Below are 15,413 nucleotides of genomic sequence, written 5' to 3'. Positions count from 1 at the left end.
CTAAAGATGGGTGTTTCCCGTTATCTTTCAACCAGGCCCCACACAGTATGTCTCCACTGGGTGGGTTATTCCCCCCCAGTATCTTTCAACTGGAGGGCCAGGTACCTGGATACACCGCCAAATAAAACTCAGGATTATCACCCAATATGGGAGATCCGAGAACCAAGATAGACTCACCCAAATTCATCTGGACTCCCCGAGGAGGTGGATGGGCACAAAGGGCCACTGCTGGTACCAAGGCTCCGGATACTCGGAGAATTCAGTTGGAGAAAGTCTGCTCTGGGTCCCTTCATGGTGTCCAAAACTGTTGACTGAAATACATGTGCAGCCTAAAAGTTAAGAGTTATGTTTATATGGCGGAAGGAATCGAGCCGGGATGACAGCCTCTCAGATCGCTCTGAGGGACTGCTCCGAAGAGGTTGGGGAGGAGTTAGGATATATAGAAGCTTTACAACAAAGACCAGGTAGTTGGAACAATAAAACATTGTTTGTTATCTAAAGAAAGCCAGGTATGTCAAGTTAAAGAGTTTAGTGATTTTCTATGTATCACGTGGGCTCACTGGATTCATGCTTTAGACAAGCACCTAGCTATCTAGGGCAAGTATCCTGTCTTTTCTTATTCTCATTCTGTTCAGGGGGCACTGTTGTGAATGGCTGTAGAGGCTGGACTTCAGGACTGTCCTCGCTGGGGGATGGCGGCAGCCACTGATGATTTGGTTTCAGCATTATTTGTTTACAGATATGGTTGCAGTATTTTCATTCACATTGTAGTATTTTCATTCACAGACTGATTGTGGATAATCTGGAAACTTGAAAAGGAACCGAGATAGAATTACTGCAGGTACCTTCTACTTTAATATTCCGTGTGCAAACATAAACACGTATGAAGCATACATTTGAATTTGGTGGTGTAGGGAATGGTTTCTGCACATTACAGGAGAAGGCAAGGCAGAATTCCTCTACTTTGTTGGCAGGGATGTGGGTCCACCTGTCTTTTCTGTAGCGGTTTCTGAGAGTAGTTTATGGTAATTAACAAACATTGACAAACGGTGGCACACATTGCATTTAAGAGCTGGCCTGTGCAAACTTGTGTATTGGACAGGTGGATTGGAGAGAGATGTAGCCCAGGCCTGGGCTCAGATACAGGTTTAAATCGCCATTTCCTCACCAAAGGGCCTTGAACTAGAGTGTAACCTCCCTTAATCTGTTGGTGAAACAGTGAAATGTGCATTATAATATTCGTTTCTTCCTGGGATTGTTGTAAGATGTGAACAGTATTATAACACTCATGAAACACTTAACAGGCACTTAGCATTGTTCACTGTGTCTGTCCGCCCCGCTTAGCGTGTGTCACAGCCGTAAAGGTAGCATGTGCATGTTGAGGATGTACTGGTAGCCCCTTGAATAGGTTGTGAATTTGGTGATTTCCTTTAATACTGGAAACTCTATACGCCATGGGCAGTTATTTTCATGGACAGATGAGGAATCTCAGGGTAAAGAAGACTGTGTAATTTGCCCAAAGTCAGACCATAATTTTGGGTGCTGGGGCCTCGTTTCAGCATGGGCCCCTGGGCCTTCTGCCCTCTCCGTTCAGCCCCAGAGCCAGACGTGGGGTCGCCTTTCTTCCAGCCCAGAATATCCAGTAGGCAGCAACACAAACCTGGACCTGTGCTGCTTAAGCAAAACTCCGGAGGGGAGGCAGGTACTAAGGGGATAAATGTAAAAACAGACGACTGCAAACTGTGATCAGCTCTGAGAAGGAAAGGAACACGCCTCGCCACACAGAGCTGGGAGCTTTCCCTTCGGGGCTGCTCTGGGGGTGTTCATCTCAGCTAAACAAACTCCGGTCCTGCACCAACGCAGGAAGGCAGGGCGCGTGTGACCAGGTTGACTTGGCCTCGTTGATCATACTCATTCCCCTTTCAGTGGCAGCTCTTACGGGCACTTACCTAGTAAACAGATTTTGGCCATTATCATAACGCACTTTGCTTGGTAGTTTTATTGGCCTCACATTTGAGATGAGGTAATTGAAGCTGGGGAGTTTGTTGCATGCGTGTGATTACCTTGGAAATACCCCCACTGGTCTTTCAACCTAGACTGGTGTGGCTGTTATATCCCAGCCCTGTGAATGGCATCGTGTAGCTTCTACCAAGTGGCGCAAATGACTGACACTGATTTTTCTTAATTCGCAGGAAATGGTATGTGACAATAAGAGAAAAAGGTAGTCAGAAATTGTTTGGAAAACTAGAACAAAATCCAATTCTTCCCCAGCTGGGGAAGCGTACCCAGTGTCACTCACCCCACTCACTGCCTGGCATCTCCTCCCTGCCGACTCCGTGTTCAGAAGCCACTCTGAGCCTTTGAAGAACATTTTGCCTCATGACACTGTTGACAAGGACTTGCAGCCTCTCTGTCCCTGGTTAACTCTCTCTTCAAAGCCATTTAAATTTTATGCAGGCTCCTCAGCTCAGATGTAAGAATAGCCTCTTTAAACTTCTTGATGCAGCTCCTTAGTGAAGATCTTGTGAAGGAAAACTAGCCAAAACCTGGGAGTTATGCACACAGTGACTGCAACCTCAGCACTTTGTGAAGTTCAGAATCAGAGGGGTGGGAGACTCAGGAAAGGCTATTTAAGGTAGAAAGGGGAAAGTGAAAGGACTCAGGCAGTGTGAGACTGAAGCATCTCGTTCCCAGCTAGCAAGGCAGCTGCGTTCAGGATGGTATGTGAGGAGTACAGAGTTCTCACAAATAAAGAAGTGGTGGGATGGGAGGGAGCACAGATAGATTCTTTACTAGGGAATGAAAAAGTGCGCTGAAAACTTCCTGGTTGAATAAGAGGACTGTGACATGATGTGCTTGAATTTTGGAGAGAAAGGTTTTGTGGGGATAGGCCTAGGAGAACGCTGTCTGGCTAGGGGGTCAGCACAACAGGGAACCACAGAGAACATGGCTGACCTCAGGGCCCCTGCTGGGGGAGGGGCTGACCGCCATTTTGAGCCCTGGGGGCTGCTTCTGTCCCTTAGCTGGGGCCTCAGAACTCCTTTCATATCCCAGTCCTGTTGATACAAGAAAACAGATGTGGGGCATGAGAAGGGCTGTGTCCCAGGCTTTGGTTGAGCCCCTTGAATGTGCCCCACCAGACGTGGGTCCTTGGCTTCATGCAGGAAAGATTTCAAGAACAAGCCACTGTTGAGTAATGGTAGATTTATTCACAGAGACACATTGAAAGGCAAGAGAAAAGCCACGAGTTGTGGGGTTCGGGTGCTCAGATTAAAAGTAGGTACACACTTCACAGACAGAGTGTGGGCCTTCTCAGAAGAGGGAGAGAGAGTGGTGACCGCGAGGTGGCGCTGTGTTGCTCGTTTTCTTCGGCTTGGTTGTTTCATACGCTAATAAGTAGACTGAGCAGCCTAAGGGCAAGGGGCTGGGATTCCCAGGGAGTTGGCCATTTCCTACCCTGTGACCTTTTGTGGCTAGCCTTGGGATGGCCATGGTGCCTTGGGGCATGTTATTCACCATGTTACTATTACAATGGGTGTAGAATGAAGCTCAAGCTCTGCTAGAAGATGTTATATCTCTTCATCTTGTGCCTCAAGGCCTATTGGGGATTGAATCCTTCACCATTTTGATGTTAATTGTTGTGGCCTTCCTTGAATGGCTGTGCTCTGCCCCCTTCCATCCTGTCTCATTGTGATGACACAGAGAGAGCAAAGCCCGGGCCCTACTCATGCTCCTGCATTTAACAAGGGGATGGGTGGGGTGGGCTGAGGATGACTCTGAGTGGTGAGAAGGATGTTTCAGATTTTCCCACGTGGGACATGGGGACCTGCCAGCAGCCACTGCAGATTTATCTCACAGGTATTATCGCTTGTGTCACTCATTTGTTTCTATTTTTCTTTTTTTTTTTTTTAAATATTTAATCTAAATTTAATATCAGGTTTTTTAAGGAAACAAATTTCTCTTTTTCTTTTCTTTGGGGCTCTTTAGGGTTTAGGTAATTAGGTGTATTTATCTGTTCGTGGAGGCCCTGGCACTTGAACCCTGGACCCCGGGCACGCTAAGGACACGCTCTACCACTGAGCTCTACCACCCGCCCCATCATCTTTTACTTTTTGCTTTAGCTGCCAAGAATCTTACAGTTGAATTTCTAGTCGGCCTTTAACACTTACCCTAACTTCATGGCATTCATTTTTATGACTTTACCTTCCCCTGTTTTCATTTAAGTATTCAATTTCCATTTTGTCTTCACTCTCAATTTTGTCTTTTTGTTGTTATGGTTGTTAAGCTGTGTTTAAAAAAATTGTTTAATTTCTCTTTTAGCAGGAGGCTGAAAGTAAATAAATATGTAAACAAACTTATCACACTTAAATATTTTATACTTTCTAAGCTGTTTAGTAGTTACTTAAAAACCGAATTGAATACTAAAGTGATAAAATTTTTAAATTATTTTTTAATTTTTTTATAAAGTTATAGCTGATTTACAATGTGATATAAGTTTCAGGTGTACAATAGTTGCACAATTTTTATTTTTATGTTCCATTTATAGTTATTGTAAAACATTGGCTATATTCCCTGTGTTGTAAGATCCATCCCTGTAGCGTGTTTATGTTAGATGGAGCAGTTTGTGTAAGAAAGCTGGGTAACGCAGAGTCTGGGGAGTGGCTCAGTCTAACCCATGTGCATGGGCACCCTTCCTGTCAGAGCCCAGGCCCTCACTCCTCTCTGCAGGGGAGTGAGTGGAGGCAGCCCTCATCAGCGCTGGCACCACCCTCTGAGTGACAGTGACAACAGTGACTGTCTGTGGACATGCAAATTGTTGTTCCAGGAGCTTTACATGCATTTCTGCATTTAATAATTAAAGCCCTCCTTTGAGGAATCATTTTATGTTTTTAACGAATAATACAATTTATTTTGATTTTGATAGACTTCAAACCTCCAGAAAATGTACTGGAATAGTACAATAAACGCTTAGAGCACTTCACCTAAAAGTGCACTCTTTGCCCTTTTGTGTCTGGCTTACTTTAGTATAAACTTTCAAGGTCCATCCATTTTGTACCTTCAATCAGTAATTTATTCTTTTGATTTGATAATATCTTTTTTCTTTTTTTTGTTTTTTGTCTACTTAAAAATATTTTCATTGAATTCTAGTCAGTTTATAATGTTGCATCAGTTTCTTGTGTACAGCACAACACTTCATTTACATAAGAAAATTCCTGCATTCATTTTCATATTCTTTTTCAATATAAGTTACTATAAGATACGAAATATATTCTCCTGTGCTATACAGTATAAACTTGCTGTTTACTCTATACATACTATCTGCAAATCTTGAACTCCCAAATTATTCCTTCCCACACCCTCTCCACTCAGGTAACCATAGTTTGGTTTCTATGTCTCTGTGTCTGTTTCTGTTCTGTAGATAAGTTTATCTTTTTGTTTGTTTGTTTTTTCTTTTTTTGTTTGTTTGTTTTTTTTTTTTTTTAGATTCCATATGTGAGCGATCTCATATGGTATTTTTCTCTCTCTTTCTGGGTTACTTCACTTAGAATGACATTCTCCAGGTCCATTCATGTTGCTACAAATGGCATTATTTTATTATTTTTTTTATGGGTGAATAGTAGTCTGTTGTACAAATATACTACAACCTCTTTATCCAGTCATCTGTCACTGGATATTTAGGTTGTTTCCATGTCTTGCTATTGTAAATAGTGCTGCTGTGAACATTGGGATGTAGTTGTCTTTTTGAATTAGGGTTCCTTCTGGATATGTGCCTAGGAGTGGGATTGCTGGGTCATATGGGAGGTCAATTTTTTGTCTTTTGAGGAACCTCTATACTGTTTTCCACAATGGCTCCACCAAACTGCATTCCCACCACAGTGTAGGAGGGTTCCCTATTCTCCACAGCCTCTCCAGCATTTACTGTTTGTGAACTTCTGAATGATGGCTATTGGGACTGGCGAGATGTGATATTTGATTGCAGTTTTGATTTGCATTTCTCTGATAACGATATTGAGCATTTTTTCACGTGCCTATCGGTCATTTGTATGTCTTCATTGGAGAAAAGTTTCTTTAGGTCTTCTGCCCATTTTCGGATTGAGTTGTTTGTTTTTCTTTCTTATGAAGTGTAAAAGCTGTTTATATATTCTGGGAATTAAGGCCTTGTCAGTCTCATTTATTGCAAATATTTTCTCCCATTCCATAGTTTGTCTTTTTGTTTTGCTTACTGTTAACTTTGCTGTGAAAAAGCTTGTAAGTTTAATTACATCCCACTTGTATATTTTTGCTTGTATTTCTATTGCTTGAGTAGACTGCTCTAGGAGAACATTGCTGAGATGTATGTCAGATGTTTTCCCTATGTTTTCTTCTAAGAGGTTTATAATGTCTTGTATACATGTTTAAGTCTTTAAGCCATTTTGAATTTATTTTTGTGTATGCTGTGAGGGAGTAGTCTAACTTCATTGATTTACATGCAGCTGTCCAGTTTTCCCTACACCATTTTCTGAAGAGGCTGTCTTTAATCCATTGTATGTTCTCACCTCCTTTGTCAAAGATTCAATGACCAAAAATTTGTGGGCCTATTCTTGGTAATTTTGTTTATCCGTTCATTGATGGATGGATATTGTTTGTAACCTTTGGCTACTCTGAATTATACTGCCATGAATATTGATGTGCAAGTTTTTGTGAGAAAATGTTTTCATTCTGTTGGCTGTACAGTTGGCCGGCCATATCTGTAGTTTCCACTTCATGGATCCAGATGGCTGATTGTAAAGGGACTCGAACATCCTTGGATTATGGAATCCAGGATGGGGGGTTCCTGAAACCAACCCCCCGAGGATACTGAGGGATGACTCTTCATGTAGGAGTGAAATTGCTGAGCCATATATTTCTAACCTTTTGAGGAAACAGCAGACTTCTCCAAAGAAGCTGCACCATTGTCCCTTTCCACTGGCCGCATATGAGGTATCTCTGCCTCCTGAACAACACTTGTTATTGTGCATGTTTTGATTATAACCATCCTGGTGGGTATAAAATAAGATCTCATTTTCATTTTGATTTGGCTACTGATGCTGAGCTTCTTTTCATATGCTTTTTGGCCATTTGTGTATTTTTTTAAATCCTTGGAAAATTTAAAAATTGGGTCGATTTTCTATGTATTGTTCAGGTGTAAGCATTTGTTATATATCCTGTATACAACTCTCTTATTAGATACATGCTTTGCAAAATTTTTCTCCTATTCTGCAGATTATCGTTTCACTTTAGATTTTTAAATATTAAAAAAAAATTCTTTATAGTGGAGGTAATTAGATGTATTGATTAATTTAATTTTTTTGCTAAGCACGCACTCTATCACTTGAGATAACCCCTACCAGTGTCATTTCACTTTCTTGATGATGTCCTTTGTAAAAAAAGGTTTAATTTAGATGAAGTCCAGTTTATCTGCTTTTTTCTTCTATCACTGGTGCTCCTGGTATTGTATCTAGGAAACCAAAGCCTATCCTAGGACCACAAAGATTTATACTGTATCTTCTTTTAAAAAGTTTGTACTTTTAGTTTTTACATTTCTGTCTGTGATCCATTTTGAATTAATTTTATTTGTAATATAAAATATGGGGGTCCAGATTCCAGATTCATTCTTTGCCTGCAGACACCCAGGTTTCCCTGCACCATTTGTTGAATAGACTATTCTTTCCATAGAGTGTTGTTGGCACCCTTGTGGAAAACTGACTGTAAATGTAAGTTTTTTCGCCCTGGGATTTTATTGTGTCTCATAGATTTATTTACACAAACTTATGCCAGTACCATACTGACTTAGTACTATATCTTTTTAGTACCCTTTAAAGTGAGTCCTCCCACTTTGCTCTGCTTCTTCAAGATTGTTTTGGCTGTCCTGGGCCCCTTGCACTTCCATATGAAATTTGGGTTAAGTTTTTCAATTTTTGCAAAGAAGTCAGCTGGAATTTTGATAGGGTTTCTACTGAATTTGTAAATCACTTTGGGGAGTCTAACATTTTTAACAATATTGTCTACCATTCCATCAACATGGGATGTCTTCCATATATGTAGATCTTTTAAAATTTTTTGGTGATACTTCAAAATATTCAATGTACAAATCTTGTAAATTTTTGTTAAATGTATCTCACTTTATTTTTAATGCTGTTGTAAATGGAAAGGCTGAGCTTCTTGAGGGTAGGACTATATATCTATTTGTTTATTTCTAGGATTTCTACGCAGCAAATACCCTAGGTTTATATTTGTTACATAAATCTATCCACAACTCTTCCCACCCCCGTGTTATAAGAAACCAAGACACAGGTTAAGCTACCTGAACAACTATGTGGAATTGAGAAATGAGACCCTTGGGTGGGGCTTTGTGCAGATGATACTGAGAGCTTATTTAAGATGGCTTCATCTTAATTTCTTTTAAACAACACTTTCGGTGTAGTCAGATAAATTAAGAACATGCCCTTTTGATGTGCAGAGGAGCTAAGACTATTATCAAATAATTTCTAGAGAGAGTGTTGTACTTGAAATCTAATTTGCATCAATCTTTGAAGATTTATGTTTCAGGAGTTTTGAATAAAGAACACCTGTCTTTATTCATTAGTGACAAATGCTCAAGCAACTTGTAATAGTCTGAGAAACTGCCCCGCCCCGTAGTGCTGGGTGGCTGCAGCTGTAACCGGAGTCAGGGCTTACCTTTCCCAGTATGCTTGTGCTGATCTGCTCAAAGCGGTTCCTCCAACAGTGTGTCTGTAGTCTGTTGGACATAGCCATAAAACATTGAGTTAAGGTTGCTGGAATGCATTATATTCTTATTAATAATAAGTAAGCACATATTGAGTGCTTACTGTATGTTGGGAATTGTCCCTCAGCCTCACATGAATATTATTTCTCTTAAAACCTCACATATTTCCTTGTTATTCTCACTTTACAGATAAGGAGACTGAGAATTAAGTCTTCTCTCTTTTGGGTGGAGCTCATTATCAATGACGAGAAGTTGTAAGGAAAAAGATATTGATTCATCCTGAGAAATCATTTTTCTGAGAGTCAGCAGTGAAGAGGGTGGACAGTGAAGAAGGTGATCATTGTTTGATTGAGACGAGAACCGGGTTGTACGGAGTCAGCATCCCTATCCTTGACACAGCCAGTGTATAGCTGCGTGGTGGGTGAGGCGGCGAGGCCGCGCACGAAACGCGGATGCCCGGCCATTGGGCTGTGCTCAGGACCGGTGGGGCTTTATCCTAAGGGCAGTGGACAGTCATTGACAGATTTTAAGTAGGGGAAAGGGGTGCTCTCCTAGATCACTTTTGTCTTGTAGAATGCTTAGAAACATTTAGAAGGCTCAGCAGGAGGTGATGTGATGAGTCAGATTAGGGTGGCTGCCAGGTGTAGGAGTGTAGAATTTTCAAGTGGTTTTCAGTCCCAGTTTTGTGGCTCAGTAGCCGTGTCACTTTGGATAATGGACTCAAGAAAGTGAAACAATTTATCTAATCAATAAATGCAGTGATGTACCGACCTCCCAGGACTGCTGTGGAGATCCAGTGAGATAACGTGTGCACAGTGTGCAGCATGGTACCCAGCACAGAGTCAGTGCTGAGTTAGTGCCAGTGAGTATCTGGTAGGACAGGTGTGGGTGGTGGGACTCGGTGACTGAGGAAATCTGGGCCCTGAAGGAGGGGTCCAGTCACATCTGTGAGTGATGGGCCTGAGCTCGGAGAGGCAGAGAGACCTTGCCCCCCGACCAGGGGCCCTGGGCAGGACGGCTATGGGAGGAGAACCGTGAAGTCAGCTCTTTGCAGGTGGAGTTGTAGTTGCCCTTGAGAAATCTAAGTGCAATATCACGTGCTCAAAGAGGAGGTCTGGGCCCGGGCTGTGAATTTTCCTATAATCTTAATCCCTGAGGACGCCGAGGTATTGATCACTGAACGTGAAGGCATATTTTACAGGACAAGTGAATAGTAGTATCATCTCTGTCATCAAAGCTCATGCCTCTTTATTCATCACCCACTTTGCTAATTGGATACTTAGAGAGCTCAATTCACCGATCTCCCCTGGGCTCAGGCTCTACAGTAAAGAGCTGGTGAGCCTCCCTCCTTTCCAGAAGATGACACATTATGCTGGTATCTTTCTGTACCTCGCCAGACTTAGAATTTTAGTTTGTTGATTTAATTCTATTTTCTGTTAGCCATCTCCTGACAAGAGAGACGTTTTACCTCATGGTCATATTTCAATTAGCTGTTACTGAGAATTGCTGATCTGATCCATAGAGTAATTATTATATTAACCTTGTAGAGTATTTATCATTTTTCTGTCTTTGCCCTTTAATTTTGTATGCCCTTTCTCTATCCTTTTTGGGGCCTTAATTTTTTTTAATTAAAAGATGTCTGTTTGCAGTTAAGAAAACAAAAGAAAAAATACACATGATAGCTAAACTTAGAAAATAACTAGTGTGTTTTCTGTCTCGGCAATGGAAGGTTGTAGAAACTTGTGAAAACCTTCATTACAAAAATTTCTTAAAATGCGGATTAAGAAATAAAACCTTCCTTCCTCATCTTTCAAGCTGCACAGCTAATTGTCAAGAAAGTGAGGGGAAATCCTCAGAAGCCAAGACAAACCAGAAAGCAGGGATTCTGGGTAATACATGAGCCTTAGAAGCCCTGGGGTGCCTGTTGGCTCCTGTACTGAATTTCAGTTGCCTTGACAGGAGGGTAGGAGGTGAGCCCGTAGCCTCTCACACTGGGAGTTGGATGACTGATCATATGTAAAGCCAAGCCCATCCCGAGAAGCATGGTTTACTAAAGGGTGAACTAGGGAAAAAAATTTCCTCAAAGCAAGACAGTAGGGAAAGTCAATTTTGTTGGAAGAGGGGAAAAATAACAAATCCAAAGTAAGGATATAGTTTAAAGCTCTTCTGGCATGAGAGTGACCACAAACTCCTGGCAGAGAAGCAGAGCTACTCCTGGAATGAGAAGCTGTGTTTTGAATGGATTAGTGAACAGCCATTCCGAAAAAGGCCTCCAGAGTATTGTGGATCAAGATACTTGACTGCAAACACCTCTCTTCCAAGGTCTCATTCAAATAACCGGAAATGTTTTAAAGGAAAGAAGCCACAATCATATTTCTGTTTATTGACATTACTATATGCTAGGAATTCAGAGGTATCTATGGAGTTGACTCCTCATTTATGGACCTTACTTTCTCTTTGGGGAGAAAAACTGACATAGTTGGGAAGCTTGGTAGAGGGAGGTGTTAGTCTGTTGCAATTAGCCAGGAGAGGAGATTAAGAAAGCAGTGAAGGGTGGGTGAACGTTTTAGCTGAGGACAGACAGTCTTGTTCAGTTAGCTTTTAATTGCAGGCTCAATGAGCTGTCACTGGAGGGAATAGATCTCACGGAGGATGGGCTTAGCTCAGGCCTCTTTAGAATGGACACGTGAAACTGGAGAAAGACAGTCAAATCTGTGCAGACATTAAAGTTCACTTGAACATGCTCCATCACTGAGCCAAAGATAGGACAAATATGCAGCACTTCTTAAGGACAGAGGAGTGGTTTCTAAGGTTCTCCAAGAATGAATCCCAGGGAACCGGGATGGCCAGTTGTCAAACTGTGACTTTGCTCTTTGGACGGTGTACCCACCAAGGGTATTGGTATAGGTTTCCATTTCTCTTTAATACATGTCAGGTGATGAGGACGTGGGCACAAGTATTTGACACATTGTCGAGGCGAATTTGGTTACCTGCCTAGAAGCACGGGCACATCTATGGCTGCGTCATACATCTTGCCGCCCATCCCGTTCCTCGGCTCAGTGATCATGGCAGAGTGGTCCCTTGTTGACCTGTCCGTCTCCTCTGTGACATCATAACCGACGAAAAGACCGGAGCGTATTAACGTGGTTTTCTTAAAGTCAAAGGATCAGATCAAATATGGAGTCAGATTTGTTCTTTCCTATTTCAGTAGTGCCATGGAGAAGGCAGTTTTGGCAGCTTATTGTAGGGCCCTGGAGGCTTTCTCTCTCAGCCTCTGGGCACCTTTATTGAAAACCCTTCATAGCTGTCTAGCGTGCTGTAAAACCACTCCACCTGTTTTGCCCTGAAGATGTGTTCAGTTTATAACTCATCTATACTCCTTGGAAAACAACTCAATAAAAACTCAGTTGGTTTTCCACCAGCCATGGGCAGGGTTGGGGTATACCTTGTTATTATTTTATAAAATAATAATAACAATAATAATAGTAATAATAATAATAAATAATAATAATAAAAGAAGTCTTAAAACAGCACTGGGCCCATAGGAGAGAGTCAATAAATGCTTCCTGGCTTAAGTCAAAAGTGATGACTCAGTAATTCCATGGCTGCTGTATTTGCTGAGCTAATTACTCCTTTGCTCCATTACACATTTTTTTTAACTGAAAAAGAAATACATGCAAATGGTTAAACAAATTCAAACAGAGCACAAAAATACACAAGTGAAAGAAGTTAACCCTCATCCTCTGTTCTTCCAGCCCTCCCTGGAGATGCCACTGTTTACTAACCTTTGGATGCTTTTCCAGATATGGTATACACACTCCCAACTATGTATGTAAATTCCTTTAAAGTTTTAGTTATTTTTAACTTAAAGGGATTTAAATCCTCAAGTGGCTTCTGCCCGTGTAATAGAACAGAACAAATCTGACTGCATATTAGATCTTTTCATTTGAGTTTAACCCTATGCTCTGTCTCCTAGGCTTCATCTTGCATGTAAAACAATGTTGCTTAGAGCCTGAAATATACAGGAGAGCCTATTCTAAAGGCTCTGACCTTTAAGGATATTTAACACTTTTTCATTCATAAAAAGATAACAAATTACAGAATAGAAATAACGTTTGTTTTGTTGGAGGTTTACAGAGATTTGACCCAGGCAGATAGCTGGAAGAACAGAGGATTCTAACAAGAAGGAATTCCTACACCAGGAAGATTGCAACAACCAAGCACGTAGGAAAGGAGCCTGAATTCTGACTTGGGGAGATTGTTTTCCAAGACATTATTTTGCCATCTAGGTCTAAAGAGACTTGCTATTCCTTGCCCCAACACTTGGTCTCCCAACTTATTGGCCTGTCCTGCACTGAGGAGAATGAATTTGGAATCGGTAACACTCCTATCTACCTAGCAAGCTGGGCACTGGAACTGAGTGTTAGGGAAACAACAGGCCAGCCAAGAAACAAGCACCACTGGGAGGGTTGGAGTACTCAGAATTATTATGCCGGCGGGCTCAGAGGGGATTCTGCTCCGAAGTTCTGAGCACCTCCAAGACATGCACATGAGGTTTTAAAGGGTTAATTACAAGTAAGGGGTATTAGCCAATAAGGCTCAAACAACAAAAAGCAAGAAATCAGTACACTGGAGCTTATCAACTTGTAATAGATCACGTTACTGACACCTGTTGAGGTTGGATTTATGAGTTAGCTTGTTAGCCCACTAAACTGACACTAAACTTCAGATTTACGAGTTAGCCCAGCAGAATTTAGATCAGTAAACCGACACTTATCCCACTTAGATTTGTGACTTAGCTTGTTAGCCCAGCTGGGCTTTTCCTTTACATGATGATAGCTCTCCCAAACCCAGGAAATTACTGTGAGCCCTTGATGGTTCCACTAGGCTGGGGTGTGGTTTACCCAGGAGGGATGGGGACTGTGCACCAACACTCAGGCAGTCTGCTCTGTCTGGGGCTCTGATCTTGAACCACCCCGCTCCCTGCCAGCCCAACACCTGGGACAGTGGAGCTAAGGCAAAGATCGTGCCTGCCTGTTTCCCAGCGTGTAAAGGGGAATAGGTACTCTTCCCAAGGTAGTTCTGAGCGACAACACCTGTGGGTGCTTGGTTCCCAGAGCAACAGAAAACCCAGCTCCGCGTGGGGGCAACGGGTGTGATACCCATAGGGGTTCTGCTGAAGCATCGGATGGAGGGCTGGATCAGAGAGGTAAAACATGAGCTGCGGGCCTTGAAGGGTAACAGAATGGTACAGAGGCAGGACTGCCGCCTCCTTCGGGGTGCCCCCAGAGGTAAAGCTTTTTCTCTCCATCTCCGCTAAGACCCTCCCCTCTCCAGATCCATCCCTTTTCTCTGCTCTTCCTGTCCATCTGTCTCTCTCCACTTTTCCCCTCCTCTCCTCCCCCTCCCATCTTCTCCCTCCTTCGTTGCCCCACCTTCTCTCGCAGAACCCAGAGTGGATCGCTGGCCCTCCTGCGCATGGGCAGTCAGTGCCAGCTGGACCACGGGTTGGAAGCTCCAGCTCCGAGCCGGGGATCGGCCCCAAAGTCTTCTCAGCTCTGTCGACCTGTAGGCTTTTAGCTCCTGCCCGGAGCCGGGACATCTGGCTGTGGTAATGCAAGGTGGGGGTTCCCGGGAAAGGGGTCAGGCGGCTGCGGGAGGGCGGTCGGCATGTCACAGCACCCCAGGGCGCCAGTCAGCCTGTGTTCAGCTGAATAGCTAGGGCCAGATCCCTCTGCCCGCTCCACCTGCCCCGGCGCCCCGGCCACACCTGTCCATGGCCAGGGGTGCACCTGCCTCCTCTCACCCAACCGGGCTTCCCTCAGTCCGTGGCTGGCGTCCCCTTCCCCTCTCCCGCCCGCGAAACCTCTCCTCCCGGGCTGCCTCTCCTCGGCCGCCGGCCGGTCCCCGCCCCTGGGCGGGCTGTGTCCCGGGTGGGCGGGGTCTGCGGACCCAAATGGGGGCGGGCGGCTGGGGCTGGTGTTGGCCTCCGAGCGGGGCTGCAGCCCGCGTTTCCACCAACCCCCCACCGCTTTCCCTGCCCCGCGACCCCGGGGCTGCCCTTCTCTTCCTTTCCTGCTCCCTGAGGACAAGCTCAGTGGCGTGGGAGATGCTCCCTGGGCTGAGAGCCTCCGGCTGTAAAGCCCAGCTTCTGGTGGAGTGGGGAAATTGGATCCTCAGTGCTGAGCGAGCTTCTGTCTCCTCCCTCAGTGTTTCTGCCCCAGGTAAGTACCTTGAACACTTTCAGGTGTTATGATGGCGGTGCTTGTTGATGTCACGTGTTTTTATAGTGCCAGGGATTACAGTGTTGAAATCAGGGCTTGGTTCAGTTAAAAATGAGCTGAAGTCATGAGGCTGTGACATGCTCCTTCCTTCCTACTCCCAGGGTGAAACGTGTAATCGTCGATTTTATAAAGATAGTTACAGTCCCTAACTAGCCCAGCCCAGCTAGGGTGCGTTAACAGGAACAGCACCACCAGAGGCGTTGGAGACCCAGGGACATTGAAGTCCTAAAGAGCTCCTGGCACAGTTTGGTTTGTTTTGGTTTTTTGTTTTTATTAAATCGTGGGGCAGACTACTAGTATAGAGGGAAAAATAATTTTCAGGAAATATTTTTTCATATTACAGCTTCATTGTGATATTGTTCACACACCATGAAGTCCATCCA

At 43.5% G+C, this 15,413-nt stretch overlaps 1 protein-coding gene across 24 annotated transcripts in view; it reads left to right on the top strand.

Annotated features, from left to right (window-relative positions):
* LOC141577158 (trafficking protein particle complex subunit 9-like) overlaps positions 1-15,413 on the top strand; it is a 138,381-nt gene that overhangs the window by 61,624 nt on the left and 61,344 nt on the right. For 20 of the 24 annotated variants that reach the window (XR_012505816.1, XR_012505815.1, XM_074361294.1 and 17 more), the window contains one exon: positions 8,936-14,970. The exons of 1 other annotated variant lie outside the window; for it this stretch is intronic. The gene's annotated coding sequence lies outside the window, so the exon portion shown is untranslated. The remainder of the gene's footprint in view (positions 1-8,935; positions 14,971-15,413) is intronic. 3 more of the 24 variants (XM_074361286.1, XM_074361282.1, XM_074361281.1) reach the window with 2 other exon arrangements.

The sequence above is a fragment of the Camelus bactrianus genome, chromosome 3 (assembly GCF_048773025.1).
Source record: "Camelus bactrianus isolate YW-2024 breed Bactrian camel chromosome 3, ASM4877302v1, whole genome shotgun sequence".
Classification (NCBI taxonomy): Eukaryota; Metazoa; Chordata; class Mammalia; order Artiodactyla; family Camelidae; genus Camelus; species Camelus bactrianus.
Note: the sequence above shows the minus strand (reverse complement) of the source record. Positions and strands in the feature narration are given on the sequence as shown.